Source organism: Onthophagus taurus, chromosome 1 (assembly GCF_036711975.1).
Source record: "Onthophagus taurus isolate NC chromosome 1, IU_Otau_3.0, whole genome shotgun sequence".
Classification (NCBI taxonomy): Eukaryota; Metazoa; Arthropoda; class Insecta; order Coleoptera; family Scarabaeidae; genus Onthophagus; species Onthophagus taurus.
In genome coordinates, this window is record NC_091966.1 from 27,785,028 (window position 1) to 27,801,821 (window position 16,794).

The following is a 16,794-nucleotide window of genomic DNA, read 5'->3' on the forward strand; positions in this document are numbered from 1 at the left end:
TTTGCTTTAAAATATTCTTTATTTCATGATGATATCTCCATTCATTCTTGAGATACAAATTCGATTAGTGCGTTTTATTTTAATAAAATTACGTAAGTTTTACTTGAAATGTTTCGAGAAAACGAGGATTTTTTTATTGAAAGGTTGAGGTTTAAAACCAAAAAAACGATTTAAAACCGCTTCGCCCCAACATCTTTACGTTTTTTGTTTATTCACATCCACTTCTCAATACAATAAATTAAGGAGGGGATGTTTGGAAGTTGATTCGCCAATAACGAATTTTAGTTGATATGCGGGCGTGTAAGGGTGATAAAGTAGTTTCGAAAATTAAAAATTATTACGCGAATTAAGTGATAAATACATGTTATGTTTGTGCTAAGTGTTATGTGACTGTAATGATGTTGGGATCATCGGAGTGCTATTTTATGCATGTTAACAGGTATCGTATTTTTTTTTTTTTTTTCACAATAAATTAATGTATCTTTTCTTTCCAGCTGAGCTGCGGAGTAAAATCAAAGGAAAACAACATCCATTCGGTAAGTCGTTTCTTAATTTGTTCATTTTTAGCTTTTACCAAAACATATCTTGATTATTCGCGATTTGAGCGGTGTTATATTTCGGGATAAAAAAAACATTTTAAATGGAAATCCATTTCATTGGATTTGTGCTTAACTAACGCTACGATTCAATAAATTTTTGCATTTTGTGCTTGAAAAATCATAAAACTTTAATTAGTAACATTACAAAAACATGAAATAATTTAAAATTCGGAGTGTAAACCACTTCAAAGAAATCTAGTACAATTTAATTCACAATTTTTATAAATTTAAATGTCATAATTTGCTTTAAAATCAAGTATTATTTTTATTATTCTTTGGCTTGATTCTAAAAGAGCCAGTTTCAAAAAATACAGTTTCTCTTTTCATAAAACTTATTTCTATTAAATCTTATGTTTCATTAAAAAAAAGTCTGTTTCATCAACACTCAACGTATCGCGCCTACGTACCCGTAGGCGAGGCGTTAATCGTGCTAATAAACTAGGTGTTAATTCTGTCAGGTGTTGTAGTTTATTTTGGTCTGGTGTTCCCAATGATTTGTTCGAAATTGGTGTCAGACTCTTCTTCATTAAAACGAAAATTTATGTGTATATATTTCTAATTTTGTTATATAACACTGGCTGGTCAATTTCATTTACTTTAATAATGAAAACGATCGTGCAATAGGGATATTAACAACAATTCGGAGAGTTCGATGAATAATACTTGCAAAATTTATGCAATTTAGGATAGCAAAATCTGTAAAAAAATTATTTCATTCACGTCTTATGGAACATATTTTCAGCAAACAAGTAGAATATTATTTCATACTTTTTGTTAACGATGATCTCATTTCATAAACTACAGATAGCAGATTTCGTAATGAAAAATTGAATTTTAAATTAAGGTTTAAAGTCTTTATTTTTCATTTATAAAAAGAGATTCTACTAGTTTAGTATGGAATTAGAAGACAGATTTGAAGATCGAAACTTACAGTAACTATTTTTGGATTTGATTTGCAGCTTTTCATATAGTATTTACTCATTCCTTTTTAATTCAAGTTTATTTCTTCATCACTAGCGGCAGAATTTTGTAAAAAGTTATGCTTGTCACAAGTTGTGGTCGTTGTTTATCGCCAGTTTGTGGATGCTCAGTTACATTTTTCCACAAATATGTTACTGTCAAGAGCCTTATGCTGGGTATCATGTTTTATTATTGCAAGAATTGCCATTTCTGTGATAAAGATCTGAAAAGAACCTAGTTCTGTAGTGGATCTTTTCTAGAAGTTAATTGAATTCGGTTCAACACACTATATTTTGTGATTGTCCGAAAAGGTTCAATAGACACTGTTATCAAAATGATAAAAAGGTCCAAAGGCGTGATAAAAGTAAGAAACAATTCAATAGCAAAAGTAAACAAAATAATAAGTAGGATTTTTCTTTGTCCATAATGATCCAGTTTTTAGTGTTATTCGTGTTTTCTAATACTTTATTAGCTTGCCTATTAGATCGGTATACACCTTCTCATCGGGGTTGTTAGGTTACAATAATTGTAAAATCATTATATGGAAATCTGTTTACAAATATATGATTATATAGGAACATTTCTGTTTGTTAATTTAAATACTATAGTAAATCCTTCAATACCCCCCATATTACCCGGATCACACGAATCAATCATTAAAGGCTTATGGATTTGTCATAATCTGTCAGCTGTTAAGCTTTAAGTATCTCGGAAAAGAGAAGTCGTGTACCATTGAAACCAGGAACACGTTTCTGAGCTGCCATTTGGCCTTTAATATAGGCAACGGCAAATATATAATGACACCAATGAAGCCTAGATGCTGCAAACACTTCCCGAGTGTCGTGCTATAATCCTTCATACATTCATCCTAAATGTCATTTATAATTATATCATTTACCAATCATTGTTGAATTTGATACAAGATACGATGAGATTTTATAAATGTTGAATTTCATTAAAAGTCAATTATTAATAACGTTATGTGTCTGTTTCAGAGTTTGATGAAGTTTGTTACCAAATACTATGATTTAACAATCAAAGAAGCACAGCAAAACCCAAAAGTTTCTAGTGTTAGTTTTAGTTTTAGTTCTAATTTTAGTTCAAAACCAATATAAAGTTCGCAGATACAGTTTTCTAATTATAGATAATTAGTTCTTACTTAAGGAGAAACTCCCTATTCTGTTACACTGGCTGAGATATGACATCTTATTTTCATTCATGTTTCTATTATTCGACTACGTTCTTTGCAAATTACCCAATATAAATGTATCATAACTCTTTTCAATAAACCATTTCATGGAATTAATGCTGATAGTACAGCAAATTAAGAAAGCTTAGTATGATCAATGTAATTCAAAATGTAAAAATAGTTTGACATTTTAGGCTTCTTTGTAGTTAAATAAATTTTAATGAATTACCTGAAAGTACCAGGAAGACCAATTTAAGAAAACTTCGTAAAAAAAATTCGTTATTATTAAAAATGGAGATAGTTGGTGTTATTTTGTTATCTATTTCTATTTCAGTTATAACTACATCGTGTTCCACGTTAATTGGAATCCAGGCCAAAAAAAAAACATCTGTAGACAGCTACAGAAAGTACGTTAAGGATTTATTTTATTACAGTCATATCCATATTATATATTAACTGCTTAAGAGATACGAGAAAGAAAATCAATCACATTCAATTAGATTTAGTATCGAAAGGTTGCACAGTTTTGTGAGATAACTGAGAACATTATAGACTGCTTATATCGCTGCACAGTAATCTCCCGACATTCTCGTAGTGTTAGCGTACAGGTTTGTCGACGGAAACGTAAAATTAATGACACCATCCTGCCGCTGGATATCGGGTAACAAGTCCGCAATGTAATCCGAGTGTCATAACAGCACAAAACATTTAATACCACAGATCCACCGGTCGGCGTATGATTTATCAGCAGAAAGAGGTAGTTTTGCTGACGGCAAATCTAACGATTTCGAAAAAAAGCTAAAATGCGAATTTTAATCTCATTAAACGTGTAATAGGATTACCTACGTTGGCGGGCAGCAAAAAATATCGCTGCGCTCTCTCGTCGTCTGCGTTACGTTTAATGGGGTTTGTCGGAACTTTCTTTAAAAAAATCATAATTTATGTGATCGCACATAAATTTAATGCCTGGCTCGACGTAAGCCCGTGTCTGATATCCGAGGATTTCCCCGGGGAACAAGCTTTAAAGGATCATTGAGCATTGAGTAGCACCATAACTTTAAGTGATATCATTACGTTTTTGTCCCAACTTTTTGTTGACTGCGGTCACGATAAACTTGTTATTGATTGGCAATAAACCTAATTTCAATACGGTTGCGTAATTATAGACCTTTACCTAGCGCAATTTGTAGCAGGTGTTATAGATCGTCGGTTCTAAATAATAATAATCCGTCAATCGCAGCTACCTGAAATAGAGTCTTAGATAAAAAAATCACGCCTTTAAACGTAGGTATTAACGTCTATTTGTGTTAAAGAAACCTTATTAAATACAAGAAACAAGAAAATGCATCAATTTAAAACCATTAATCAGCTATAAATGAAAAGTAACGGAATTTTCCCATTAAAATATTTAGAAAATGTCTCCAATTTATACCATAAATAACCATTATATCGATGATATAAGAAAATATCAAAAGCCGCAAGAATGTAACAAAGCCACAAGAATCATGGGAGCCCCAGTTAACAGTAAATGGGCGCAGTGAATCGTAATCTTTACGCGTTAAGCTAGAAGGTTATAAAATCCAGAAGATGTCTTTCTCGATAGGGCGACCAACCATTCCCTTCTTCTCTTTATATCTTGCATACCAAACATTCTTGACCGCCAAATAATTAGGCTTTCCGTATAATTTTATTGTTTCCAAAGGCTTCAAGATGCTTTCATCCTTCACCGACGTGAACCAACCGAAAACAATTAAATCGAAAAAGAATTTAAGTGTTGCTCCACTCAACACGACGGAATAATTAAAATTTTCAGGTGTACCCGCGATACGGTGCTACTACTTACAACTCAACCCGGCTTATACTAATTAAGATGTCTATCGGTTCGGCTTTGTAATTAATTAGATACAATCATAGCAATTCGATGCCGATACCTTTAATTGATTTCAACTCGTACTGTATCATTAACAAGAATCTTATCTTATATATGGTGCTGAAAGTTTTGTCAAGTTTTATTAGAAAAATCACGACAATTTAAAGGTAAAAGTAGAAAGTTAAATAAAAAAATAAATTTAAATAGGTCACTATACAAAATTTATTAGGATTTTATGTAGGATTTGTACGAATAATTTTTGCAATTCGCAAACCTGAAATTGTCTGTGCTCTTAGATAACTTAATTTTTGAAAATTACATTCAGTGCATCATTCTTCTGGAACGGTCATTAAACAAGAACTATTGCTGTGTGAACTCTTGAAAGAGCATGCATCTTAGAGTGGTGACTAGTTTTGCTATTTTTGACGATGTCTTAGCTATTAATGAGGATCATTACAGGTTTGTGTACAACTACCAGATATATAATGTAATTTGCATAAATTAACGTTGTAATCCGGAGGTAACAAATTGTATGCTAGAACGTATTTATGGATGAAAAATAGCTGACTGAAGTAGCTTAAAAAATTAAGAGATTTTCTAAGAGAATCCACGTCAACTTATTATTTTTTTTACGTTTTTATATGTTTAAATTTATCCCGAAGGTCACATAATGTCAATTAAACCTAAAGAGTGAGACTTAATGAGACTATCCCATTAAAACATAAGGATAGTCATTTAAAAATCTTAACAATAGTTTTTAAAAATGAATCATTTCCTGACTTCTTAATAAGATCATCTGAAAAGGATACTGTACCAGGTCGGTGAATTTCCCAACAGGAGAAGTGTGTAAAACCAAAAAGCAAATCATAAGTATTAGTTACACCACGACATCCGTGCATGGGTCTTATTTAGCAACGAAATATTTTTTCAAGTATTAATATTTGATATATCGCGTTTTTTAATAAGTCCACAACAATTTTGTATTTCCATAAAACAAAGTTTGAAGTTTCGGACAATTCCGGGTTCAACATTCTAACATTGTTCGCTTCTTAGCATAAACTAATGTAACCCTATAAAAAGAAATCTAATAGCAATTAAATTCCATGACCGAGGTGGCCCTTCGACCGGACCACTTAGTACACGGTTACCTAACTTCCTCTTCAATAGATCAGTTGTTTAAGCAGCTGTATGGCATGTTGGAACTACTTATCACTGATGTCAAGTCCATCCAATTCTAGCGAATTCCATTGGTTGTAACATGGCGATCACATGGTTACTTTTTGTAGTTGTAATAAAGGCTTTTGAAGCGCATGTGCGTTTGTTGCTGTCCAATAACGCATATTTTGCTTACCAATCAAGCCATTAACCTAAAAATGAGTTGAGTTAAAAATCAGCACGGAAGATGATTTTTCGATGAAGTTCAGAACTATCTTCAAACTTTATCAGAGCCCAATTTCAGAAGATTCGGCGTTTCAAATGATTAGTTCATGAGTTATTTTGACCTTGTAATGAGGTAAACCAAGATCTTTACGCAAAATTTGCCAAAATGTGTCACAATCCTGGTGTATACAATAGCAGTGGTAATTTTTAATAATTTGCAAACGTTGCACGTTCGTGAACTTCATTATAACAACAATGTTAACCTTTACTGATGTTTTGACATGAAAAACATTTAATGGTGCGTTCCTACTCAAATACAAAATTATTATATTCCTGAACTAAAACTGGAACTAACACTAGCACTGTCACTAGAACTATCAGTAGAGATATAACTAAAAATTTTCGGGTTAGGTGTGTCTTTTGAAGAAAAGTTTGGCATTTCAGATGCCATGTAATAACCTTCTTCAGAAACAAATTCACTTCGATGCACGGCTTTCCCCGAATAGTTCTATTTCTAGGTCTACTGTTAGTTTTAGTGATAGTGCTAGTGTTAGTTTTCTGTTTCATAGATATCCGTGATATTTACTTACAAATCAAGAATCCATAGAACATTTTAAAATAACATCACAGCAAGTGGTCGAAGTTATTTCCCATGTTTTCTATCAATTGGGTTCCCCGAATCTACGATCTCCAACTAACGCAGCCTAAACCAGGGTGTTGGCGGATTGTCAATGCAGCAGCATGTACCTGATTTTACAATATTTGCTCAGTATTAACTTACTTGCCGTACATTATGCTTTTTAAGATAACGGTGGCCAGGCCATTGGACCATCTCGACCTATCCATCCTCCAGAAAACACATGATCTAGATGTCGTCGATTATATCGGATATCTAGGAAACTAAAAAACTTTTCCTACAATTTTTTTCATCTATTAGTCATTATTTGTCATGAGGAATAAATCCTCAAGTTTATGCGTATAAGTTGAGAATCACCCTGTATTATTATGTTCCTATTGGAAACCTGGCAATAAAATTTTTTTGAGTCCAATCACATATAATTACGTAAAATACTTTTTGTAATTCGCGACGATAATGAAAGCTGTAACAGTAGTCAAATGGGTGCTGTAATGAGACTCCTTACAGCATCCGATGCTGTACTGAGATTTTAGTAACATTTTATGGAACCAGTTCAAGTTGGTGACATTGGGTCATTAATTTTTTTAGTTGTCAATGTGACAATTTTTGTCTATGTATGTTTAAACACGTTCTTAGTATCGAATACAAAGTCCACAATGACGAGGACATTGAACTCTGAGCAATTTCTCTTATTTTGGGAGGTGTACATGAAACATTTTTTTCAGGTGCTTTTTTCGTTTTTCAACTTGAATTCGTGCATTTCAAGCGTGTCTTACGAAACTTGTTTTTTAATATACTATTAAATAACTAGGTATAAAAAACATAAAAGATCTCGTCTTTTTTAGAAATATGTACATTACAGGTTATATTTGACTTACGATGGGATTTCGTTCAAATAACTTCTATTCGATATTTTTATGAATTGTTAATTTTATTCCGAAGAAACAGGTGTAATAGTTATAAAATGATGAATAACCTTTTAGTAAGCCGACAGTAAAATATAATTCATGAGGTGAAGCAGGGTGAGCTACAGTCAAGGCTGGAATGGATCGCCAAAATTCGACCACACCGACCGCTTCATATAGGATGAAATAAAATAAAATTTCCAACCCAAAAAACTTTACTACGAATTAACCTATTATTAATTTTGTGGGCCATTAAACAACGAAATAATACTAATAACTATAAAACTCAACACATGCATAGAATTTTAAAAGCATTTGTATATTTGTTGAGTTTTTATAATCGAAACATTCTACCTTAAAATTATGCTCACAAACAGTAATACTAATAGTCATATCTCTAAAGTGTAATTATATCGGATGTACGTTACAACTCCACGATAATAATCAACATTTCATGATTATATTGACTAAGAAACTTATACGAAACCATTCGCACTAACGTATAACTAAAACTACCGAGGTGTTCAATATACTAGAACTCACAGCATCATGGTGATGGTTACAATATCTTGAGTCTAGATTGCGTTATCGAAACGAGTATGTTATCGAAGAATAAGAAAACCTATATACTTACATGAAAATTGTTTCTGTTTTCTATAATATGAAATAAGTGCATATGAATTCTGTATATGTAAAACAAATAATCATGCATTAATTTGAATGATTGTAACTTTACCACATTAAGATATGTGTAAGTTTTACGCGATTTGGCGACGGTTCCAATCGCAACTATTATCCGATCTTTGTTGATCATGTTTGCAATATACAAATATATGGTGCTAAACACGTTGATATATAGTAAATTTAAACGTTATATTGAAAGAGAGGAGAAACTAGTAAGGTGGTAAACAGAAGTGGAAAGTCAAAGTGTAAATTGACGTGGATAATATTAATGGTTTCCTTGTTTGTAGTTAGTTAGTAATGTAGTGTTATGTAAAACACGATGGAATAGTTCAAATGTTTGATAAGATTTTATTCAACGCGAATTTAAACTTGGAGCATATGGAATCATTAAGAATTAAACTATAACAAATGATACTCTTGGAAATGAGATGACTTTCAGAACACAAACCAACGCTTCCGAAAACATTGAACCACTAATATATATTCCTATTATATTGACAAAGGAACCGACATTATCGAAGCCACAAGCGCTAGTACACCTTGACATTACCACACAAATACCAATTATAAAGAAAAAACGGACAATGAACGAGAATGTGCTCAATGCGTTAATAAACGATCTAACATAAGTTCGTTAGATCGAAGGTTGAAATCGTTAACAGCATCAAAATATGTTTTTTGAATACTATTTACTTAAAGTGTTTATTGTTTCCGTTATATTCTGTTATATAGTTATAAAGAAATTGTATAACGGAAGTACGTAGTTGGTAACTCCCTGAAAGATATATTGATTATTATTTATTGTTAGCCTATCAATGTAATATAATAATATCAGAAAGTTAAGTGCAATACTACCTCTTATTAATCAAAATTCGTTTCAATTAAGAATAAAATTTGTCTGATAATTAAACTATGATTTCAACTTAAAGTGGAATTGCCTACAAGGAGTCGCCCGCTTGTGTTAGCCGTACGCGTCGAACTCACTTAAGTTGTTTAAAGTAAAACACGCGGTTGAGGAACGTATTTCCAGCAAAACGTTTACATGCTCTTTACTTAATTACTTAAAAGCAATCAATGCTTTGGACTCATTTGACGCGAGCGTGCGACGTGTGGAAGGAAATTTCAGCTCACGTGTTTTAACTACCATGAAACACTTCCTGCTGTGCAACTAAAGAAATTTGATGATGAGTTTCTTCCAAGCACTTTGCAAAGCTATTATATTTTCTTTAAGAAAAATTATTTCTAAGTAACCCTCAAATATATTTGTAATGTTTAGGCTTGAATTCACTCATAATTTAAACCCACTTTAACATTGATAAAGAGTGACACTAATCATATTTGAGTAGTTAATGAATAATTAGTTAGTAAATTTTAAATAAGCCTTTTACCTTAGTTATTCAATATTCCAAAGGTTATGTTAAAAAATGAAAAAACGATTATCTCTTTTATAATAAAACTCAAACATTAAGCCGTTAATTCAACATATAAAACGTTTATCATCAAGCTAATGGATAGTGCTTCAAATAAAAAAAAACAAATTAGTACTCTTTATTGTATAACATTTGGATAGACTGAGATATTTTTACACTTGGTATCATAAACAACTGTTTAATAAATAAGGATTTTGTCTTTAAGACTTCTCGTTATAACTTGTATTGAAAGAAATCGTAATCGATATCACACCTCTGATACCTTTTGATAAACGGAAGATATTTCTGTATTAATATTATTTAAAAGAATGCTTAGTTAATAAGAAAAGACTTGTTAAATTTGAATATTACAAAATTATTGAGCTCGTCTTACTTAAAATTAGAAGAACTTTAATTGGTTCATATTACGCCTGATACTTCCCTTTATTTGAAAATACGGTTACGAAAGATGACGAACTCCCTTTTTTTTTCATAGGATCCAATATAAGTTTAAAAAAATGTGTAGCATGTACTAAGAGTGAGTTTAAAAAACTGTTGACGTTCATTTTGTCATTCATAAGGTATCATTTTCGATGAACACGAAGCAGACGTGCATAGGGATATAAAAATACAAATGTGAAATTTTAGTTACGAAGGGTTGATTTAGTTAGCAGAAGGAGAAGGAATTGTGTTTGGTGAGGTTTACAAGGAGGAAGTTGTCAAAATGATTGAGATATGTGGAAGGACTCGCAGGTTTATCACCAGCAATTTTTAAATCTTTTTATGAGCAGAGAATATGGTATTAAGATAGTAATTATTAACTCCACTGTATTGCACACAGTGGAGTTAAGATCAAATAAGAAGTTTAGAGAGCCATAAAAGGAGATCGTAATAGGGACGGAAAGAAGAGAGGTCTGATTTGTAGACTTGAAAAGGCTACAAATCAGGTATAGTAGAATAGGGAGGCCGGAGCGATTAATGGAAGGAATGAGAAAATTTAGTAAATAAAGTAGGGGAGTAGAAAAGGACAGCAAATCTGATGAGAGGAGAAGACAGAGAGAAAGAGTTGTTGTTATTGACAGATAGTGATAAAGGATAATTGGGGAAGGATTTGAAAATAAACGTGATAGAGAGATTCAAGACCACAGACGGGAAATTGAAAGTGAAACAATTATACGTAAGGAAACAAGGAAACAGGAAAAATTAGGGCAGTAATCGAAGAGGACTCTATAACAGATGAAACGTGCTAAGTAGAAAATAATTGGGAAACGGAGCGATTCAAAAAGGGTCGCGCAGAAGGCGATTTTCTTTGTAGTGGAGCGAGACTTAAAGGAGAGACAAGTCTACTGAGATTCCAGACTTCATCAAACTGTATTATAACAAAGTGTGAAATAACACTTTATAACATGAAAAAGAATGGAATTGTCCTATGTCTGGAAGATTAGTTTTTGTGAGGTTTCTGCTTTGACCTCAATAGCTTCAACAACGTTGTTGCCAATTTTTAATTTTAATTATTGCAGAGTTAAGATTATTTAGTTAGATATTGAATTATACTTCATAATTTGCAACATTAAGAGATTCGGATAATTTTTTATCAACTATTTATCTTGAATTATTTAATAATTCTTATCTTATTTGCCAAATTGATTAAAAAGATTTAGTAATAATTATGTTAATCATCGATTATTTATTGAAGCTTAATGACTGCTTCTGGATACGATCAGACAGCTAAGCCGGAATGTTTCTAGTTGTAGGTCTAGTGTTAGTTCTAACTTTAGTTGTTAGTCAGCGTTAGATTGTTGCATATTTTTCATTGAACTAAAACTAGAGCTAAAACTAGACCTAGAGCTAGAACGTTTCGAAAGTTTCTAGTTTGAGTTCCAGTGTTAGTTCTAGTTTTAATTGGTATTCAACATTAGATTGTTGTATTTTTTCATTGAACTAAAACTAGAACTAAGACAATTGGCTATATTCTCTTTATAGCCTTTTGGCTATTACGGATATTCACTTCTCCGTATTAATCCGTTGTATCGAGGTTTTATTGTACTCTAAAATATGATCAAACAAATTTCAACGAATTTATTGTTGAAATATAGTTTACACCGACAAAGGAACAAAGGAACATGTTCATTTCAGAATAACCGTATGAGTTTTCCACCTTGAAGCATAAATAATTATTTATGGAATGGTAACAAATAGCATTTGACGAAAGACAAATATTTTCCTGTCTTGTGGTCAGGCGGGTACTATTTGACGGGGAAATAGTAATTTTTCTAAAATACCATTTGCCTATAGCATACATATTGAAAAAAAGAACATTTTCGATCAAACCCCCTTAACTCTTATCTTGGCATACAAGACCCTTACACATTCCCTACAATTAATTTAAAGTTTTTATTATTAAAGTATTTTTGAGAAATTTTTATCCTATTGTTTGCTTATTATATCTCTTACTCAATCTTTAACATTTATGAATGATGTAAGTAATTTTGCTTACATTGGTGCAAATATTACTACACACACATCAAAGATAAACTTTCAAGCATTTAACGATATAAAGTTTTTTTTAACATTTTATAGAAAGTTAATTGTGATTGTATCGTTTTATAGCCCTTCTGAAGATTGTCTCACTGTAAATACTTTACTTCACTCATCAAATTTCATTGATTAATAGATTGGATCATCTCTCTCATTTCTTGTTATGATCGATGAAATAATTCAAGTTGATATAATAATTCTGGCTTCTTCACTAAGTTGACACCAAATTCAATATTAATTTAATGGTATTTCAGGGTGATCAAAATTAATAGTCGGTTAAGATAAGAACTTTCGCCGTATATGTTGGATACGTTTTCCATAATTTTAAGACTTTGAGCCCGTGGCGATATCCACTGTCTGCTTATAAGGGTAAGAAGAGATGGTATCGAGGTGAGTTATTACACGCCCACCGTTCTTCAACCTCTCTGGAACGGCATCGATGCCCTCCGATCACCACACGGTCGATGTTCCCCTCGAAGGACATACAACAATAAACATTTATTAAAAAAAATTGTTCGAAATAAAGAAATGATCCATTTCCGTAAAATAAAATAAATTGATTTAATGTGAATCTTAAAAGTGAATTTTAAAAGAGTGTCGTGAAAGAAAAAAATGTGTGTGTTGATCAACTGTGTTATGGAATAAGATTGAGTTGTAACAATTAAGACGTGATCGTTTTAAAACGTTAATAAGGCAGTAATTTTTAATGTTCCGACCGCGCAGCGGCGTTCCATGCGATGTGAAGACCAGAAAAAATCGACATTCGCGCACTAAAACGGTTATGGCGGAACGTAAACAATTATTGCGCTCTTAAATTTTTTCCCGGCGGTGTGCGCTACGAGTCCGTCAACCGACGACAAGGTGCAAATTTATACCACCGTTCCGACGACGTTGTACAGGTGCTCGGGTTAAAGATTAATGCCACTGGAACGGCATTTTCATTAATAACATCGTTGCCTTTCCGGACACGTGGACGTCGTGGAATTTCGGCCTTTTATTTACTTTTAATTCCGCTTGTAGACCGCGTAACGTTTATTGTTGGCTCGCCAGTCATTCGTCGACATCGGTCCGGTGTAAACACTTATATAATCCCATTACAGAAAATGAAAGGTATAGGTACTTTCATTTTTCATTCAAGTAAATACTTCAAATACTGAATGTTCTACAAAATTGTATTCTACATTTGAATGGTTGGAAATTCTGATTTTATAAGCTACTATAATTAACAATATTGCGTCAAAACGCAACGGTATTCTTATCATACAAATAAGTGACTGGAACAAGATATTTTTCTCGTAATTTAATAATGCTCATTGTTACAGTCGGTCGGTGATTTGCTCGGCGTTCCACGACACAATAGAACGATAATACGGGCCGGCATTATCTTTTCGGGCGACAAGAGTCGAAGAAAGCGTTCTAATTCAGCAGCACAAAACCCAGGAGCAATTTTTATGCAAACGCGGACGACGACGTCGACTATTTACACCTACAGATAATATATCTAAATTCCCGCAGACCATTGGCAAATCGGTCTGGAATTATTTCGCCATTTAGAATATCTGTTTGCCGGTGCGTAACCTGTATCTAATTGTGCAAGTAACGCGAATTCCGCGACCAGCGATAGCCGGTCGGCGATATTTGACTAATGTAATTAAATTAATAATGCGATGGAAAACCGGCGTCGCTTTCGTTCCGACCGATTTTATCTTCTCGTCTCGATTATTAAGCCGCGCGGTTGTGGTGTGGCAATTTCTGAAAGCTTTCGGGTTTTCGATAACTAACCAACAGGTTAGACACAATTTGCAAAGAACTTGCGAGATAAATGGAAGGCCGTTAAAACGCGTGCAAGAGTCTTTCGTTAACCGATTCGATCATTTCGCACTCGACGAAATGCCTTTCCATTTATTGACACTATATCGGCTAACCAACCGACACAATGCAATAATGAGGCGATACTGTATAATAATTAGCATTAACATTTAATGCATTAATACTCATTATTACTTGATAGCTACGTATATCTTGATTAACATTCTTTATTTAAGAATTTATTCAAATTTTTAAGTGCAGGCAATATTAGATTCACTCTGCATATATATATATAATCCACCTTTAGGTGTAAGATGTGGGCAGTAGACTGAATAAAAAGAGTAAGATATTTTCAAGTAGAAAAGAAATAAATTAATTTTGGTTAGAGTTGTTTATATGATTTTATATTGTATCTCTGACTTTAGTCAATGATTAGATCGAGGAATCTTCCAGGAATACACATACATGGACCATTCATTAGGTAAACGGATGAAGCTGGTGCAGTGTTGAATTAGCTCCGTGATTTATGTCGCTTTTAGTATTGGATCTAATGATCGCGTAGAGTAGGAGCTCTGGCTGGTTACTCTTCGTGTAGTCTATCTTGTTGGATTTATATATCGATTCATGCAGTTACTTCCTTCATAATGGCTGATTGAAAAAATGAGACATTTTTGAAGTATTATTGTTTTAATGCTAATCTTTAGCTTAATTATAATTGATTCTACTATTTTCTGTAAGTTGTGATTTACTTAATAATTATTAGGTACTTAATTTAATATTTAGTTAACACATTCGCATCGGGAAACGAGAATTCTTTTGTTTGAAGAAAAATGTTGTTGAGAAACGAGAATTCTTGTTTCGGGTTTTATTTTTTAACAACATGGATAAATTACATGAAATTGAAAACAAATGTAACGAAATTAGTGATGAATTATCAGATTTAACAAGTGATTGTGATGACGATAGTGAGATCGTACCTACAAAAAAAAATGTAAACCTATTTTGTCTGAAACAGAAACTAATACTTCTTCTGAATCAGAGAAAGATGAAAGTATTAATAATTCGGAATCAGAAGAGGATGAGAGTAATAGTAATGGTGAATCAGAGGAGGATGAAAATACCGATAGTGAATCAAAAGTTGATACTACTGATGGGTGATATTGATATACCACCACAGTTAGAATCATTTATATAACGATTGAAGAATATCCCGAAAACATCGTTGAGCTATTTTTTAATGACGACTTCTTCTTGTACCTGTGCCATGAAACAAATAGATATCACAATGAACGAGTAACTAAGTATAAAGTTCATAAAACTGCTTTAAAGTGGACTGATGTTCCCAGAATAGAAATGAAGCGATTTCTTGGAATTGTAATTTTAATGAGACAGGTAAAAAAAAATAAATTACAAGAGTATTAGGCAAAAGATCCTTTGATAAAAACACCAATATTTGAAAAAACTTTGACTCGCACACGATTTGAACAAATTTTGACGTTCTTACACTTTAACGGCAACACCCGAATAAAAGATGATTCACACAGATTAATAAAAATTCAGCCTATTTTGGACCACTTTGTTATTATTCATTAAAATACCCCGATTTATAGGTAAGTTTTACGAAAAATAGCCCGATGCGAATGTGTTAAGTTTGTTCGTTTACTGATGGCATGTTAAACATATTATCAATTATACTTATTATACTGATCATCTAGCAATGCGAAGTAGCAAGCACTGTGAAGTTATTTTTATTAAATTTTTTTTAAATTCTGTTTATAGTAGAAGGTTTATTGTTGGGGTTGACGTATTTTTATGGGGATTTTGGATATGGTGCTCTCTAGGTTCTGTCTCTGTGTAGATTAGGTGGTTAATGTTCTAAGTTCACTCTGTTCAAAAAGTTACCTAAGATGTGGCAATTGCTATCAAAAACCATATTTAATAATTAAAATCATAACAAAACAGAAACAAGTGACATCAGACCCACAAGGTAACATTCGTTTAAAAGAGAACATAATTTAAAAGAGTGATTCTTTCTACGCACAGAAAAAACAATGAGAGATTAAAATTTTAACCTATCTTCGTTAACCTTAAAAAACTTAGTAACTCTTCTTAAAGTCTTAAAAGTAAGCAATCTTAGAAAGCAACTGATATCCACAAAGCATGACCAATATTAAAGGTGTTAGCTACAGAGGCACCTAAAACCACAAGCACATATAGCAGTTATGTTGTATCCACTTGTTGAGTGCCATAACCGCATTGAGAGGATATGGATTTCATCTCTAAGCTGGCTCAGTAGATTTGTACGCTTCTAGGTCAACCCATACTCACATACAGAGCTATGATCTGGTGGTCCAAAACTTTGCAGACTTTTGCAATCGTAATTCTTAGTAGTGTACATGCTTGTAGCTTTATTGAGATACGTTCATTAGAAACTGAACTGAACAAATAAAACAGTGGTACTCATTCTAATAAGCAAGGTAGGAGATTTATGATTTTCTTAGACAGTATGTCTCAGCATTAAACAATAGAATGGTTACACCTAGGCTGGATTCTCACTTGCCACATGAGGATGCAGTAGCGCACAATCATGGTATAAATCTTTATACGAAACGATGCAATGGTGGTGTTGGATTGATATGAATTTACCGTACATGGTTTCTAGATTATAATGCGGTTGAAACACCGACTTAGTGTGAGCTCCCCATAGTACAAACAAATACCTTCATAACGTGTTAATAATCTTTGTTATGCTTGCGAACAAGGTGGCCAGACTTACGTACCTCTGAAGTTGGTGGTTGATTACGGTTGGGATCT

At 32.7% G+C, this 16,794-nt stretch overlaps 1 protein-coding gene across 1 annotated transcript in view; it reads left to right on the top strand.

The window, feature by feature from the left end:
* Positions 1 to 499: 499 nt before the first annotated feature.
* Positions 500 to 16,794, top strand: part of LOC111427292 (arginase-1-like) — a 142,337-nt gene continuing 126,042 nt past the window's right edge. The window contains exon 1 of the mRNA XM_071199130.1: positions 500 to 536. The gene's annotated coding sequence lies outside the window, so the exon portion shown is untranslated. The remainder of the gene's footprint in view (positions 537 to 16,794) is intronic.